Genomic DNA, 3,207 nt, shown 5'->3' with positions numbered 1-3,207 from the left:
AAGTAATAAATGTTATTTGCAGTTAACAATTTTCTTTTTTCTTTATTACAATATTTATGGCAAGACTAGGTATAAGATCAGAAACTTATGAAAGTTACATAAAACTGGCATTTTAACTAGGGTGATAATCATATAAAAAAATTATACAAATCGATACAGATTTTACTACCTCAAAACCTTTCGGATAAATGACACCCAGGAAATTGATCTAAATATTACATATAAAACACTATAAAGGGGTGTCAATTATATATGTTGGGGTGTCAATTGTGTATGTATAATGTTGTGAGGCGTTTTTAGAAATTTATCTACCATCTCTCTCTTATGGTGTGTTGATTAACCCCTACCTCTCCGCTCCCATTCTAACAATATTTTTTTTAAGTTGTGATTCTGGAATTGGGTTCATTTTAAAAAGAGAAAAAAAATTTGTACGTTTACTTACATTTAGCTAAGACCGCGAAATAAAAAATATAGTTTTATAAAATTGTGTACAGTTTAATCATATTTTGATGAAGAATCATATTAAACTTAATTCGAAACAACGATTTTCTCGTAGCAACCTATTTGCTGCTTGTATAAAAGAAATAGGTGATATTTGCTTTGAATGTATAACGAACGACACTCATGTAAGATAGCTCCTTGCTGATCAGCTTGAAACAATTTTGCGGCATACAGAGTTGCGACGCTCGATTAGTATTTTAAAAGCATAAAAACCGGATAAAAACGAATCTAAATAATAAAATTTTACATTCTTGTGTCACATTGTTATTTGCCAAACTTCTCAGAAACGGTTGGACCGATTTTTATGAAATTTTATATATGTAAATTTGGTAGGTCTGAGAATAGGTCGTAAATTACTTTTTAAAGCCTTAAGTGATAAGGCGTCATTGTTTCGATCATATTCTTATCATTTAGGGTTATATAAAATAGATGTTGGCTGATTCTCAGGCCTAGCCGATATGCACACCAAATTTCGTTTGAATCGGTCCACGTTTCGGAGGACTAAGGTAACTGACATTGTGACACGAGTATTTATATATAAGAAGATAGAGATGATCCCTATTTCCCTTAATCACCATTACGCGTAGGTATACGGCTGGACCGATTCAAAAAATTATTTCACCATTAGAAAGCTGCAATAACACTGAGTGACGCTATATATATACTACGGGTGAAACCGGGGGAACAGCTAGTTGTATATAATATTAATCAACAAATCCGTTTTGGAAATAAAATAATTTCTTCTAACTAAAGCTGTGTATTACAAGGCCTGTTAGTAAAAAGTTACTAAAAGCATTCAAAGGAATGGAATTGTGATCTTCATTAGTACGCTTTTTTTAAACTTCATAAAAACGTACAGGGTTTATATGTAAGGCATACTATTTGGACCTTCCTTAAACGGACAAATTACATTCAATCAAGTCTCGCTGACAATACAATAATTTCATGAGTTAATCATATTATTCTGATCGAAGATTATTTAAATTCCCCTACTATATATATATATATATATATATGTATACTCCGTACAAGGGTGGAAATAATTTAGGTGAGTCTATTATTAGTGTTTTTTTTAATAATTATTTATTTCGTAAATATAACCGATCTCTCAATAGGCCTTTCAGATATTAATAAACTATATCGAACTAGCTTGAGCCGGTTGCACTAGAGTACCTGCAAAAAAGGTAGCCCATGTGCAAATCCAGACTATAATCCAACTATGTACCAATGTTTATACCGATCAGCTTTTTCATGTTCAGGTTTTGCGTAATAGAGCGCCAAATATCCATAGATTCTTACAAACTTTCATCTTTATAATATTAGTAGGATTAATAATAATCGGAATTAGATTTACTGGCATCGAATGTTAAAGACATCTATATTTTAATATGACGTATTGATCATTTTACGATGCACATGTTCGAACACTGTACAACATTCTAGGCTTTACTGAGAGGCCAACGCTTGGTGGTACAAAAATAAACACGGCCATGCTGTAAGAAACAACTACGCAATTTAATTGAATTGGATATTTGGCACAGATACAAGAAATCATTTTTCGACATCGTCACTTGAACGATTTCTTATAACTATTTTAAATTGGATCATTTCGTAAATATCAATCAACACTTAGATACCTATCTATTATAAATAAATGAACAGTACCTAGGTAGGTAAATTACTTATTTGCATTTCTAAGGCTGAGATTATTTGCTTTATCTAAAATTGTCTTGTAAGTAAATAAGCAAGTACGTAATCAGCAATGGAAAAATATTAAGAGAGAAATTAAAGAATTTTATCCGTTTGTACCTAAAGTAAAAAAAAAAAAATGTTTTACCGGTGTCAGAATTGCGCTTAATATAATGAAATGATCATATATACGCTAAACAACGTTAGTGCGCTAATTAAGTACTAGCCGCTCCCGGGTTTTTCTGAATAAAAACAAAATGTAGCCTGCTGGTGAAAGTATTCGAATCGGTCCTTCTTTCTCTTTGAAATATTTGTGTAGATAAATATTGTTTGAGAATTACTTATAATCACTCTTTTCGTTTTACACACCTCTAATATTTGTTTTTGATTCTACGACGACTCTAGCGCAAATAATTTTTTTATAGTAAGGTCCTTGTGCGTAGGTATTTATTTATTATTAACTCTAACAAACACATTTGTTTATCAGATCTCACGGTTAGAAACAAAGGCGCACATTTACCGTCACAATGTATTTTATACCGACTGCAAAAAAGGGGGAGGGTCTCAATTCGACAGCTTTTTTGTGTTTGTTACCTCAGAACTTTTGACTGAGTAAACCGATTCTGATGGTTATTTTTATTTAAAATCTGATGCCTCCTGTGTGGTTCTGACAATTTGAAGGCAGAATAATTATATATTATTTAATGCAAAATATTAAATAAAGAGACAGAATTGATAATTAAGAATTATAAGAAGACTTCAGCTTTGCCTATCGATTGATATGTCTTATAAATTGACAAAAAAGTATAGCAACTATTTAGTTAACTAACGTTAAGTTCATTAACGAAAATTTGTTCTATGTAACAAGGGAATTAAATATTTACTCACAATTTAAGTCTTCAATTTACAATTACAGCACACAAGTTTTCTTAATGCTTCGTTCAATACAACAAACAATTCCACGTTCGATTTCGTTGATATATTAATAACTTCTAAAATCACAGTTTATTTGTGTTA

The 3,207-nt window shown here is 31.0% G+C and overlaps 1 protein-coding gene across 1 annotated transcript in view; it reads right to left on the bottom strand.

Moving 5' to 3' along the window:
• Positions 1 to 3,207, bottom strand: part of LOC119834780 — a 6,068-nt gene extending 2,861 nt beyond the window's left edge. Inside the window, exon 1 of the mRNA XM_038359271.1 lies at positions 3,079 to 3,207. The gene's annotated coding sequence lies outside the window, so the exon portion shown is untranslated. The remainder of the gene's footprint in view (positions 1 to 3,078) is intronic.

This window comes from Zerene cesonia, chromosome 20 (genome assembly GCF_012273895.1).
Source record: "Zerene cesonia ecotype Mississippi chromosome 20, Zerene_cesonia_1.1, whole genome shotgun sequence".
In the NCBI taxonomy this organism is placed as follows: Eukaryota; Metazoa; Arthropoda; class Insecta; order Lepidoptera; family Pieridae; genus Zerene; species Zerene cesonia.
The sequence above is the reverse complement of the archived record's forward strand: the minus strand, read 5'-3'. Positions and strand labels throughout refer to the sequence as shown.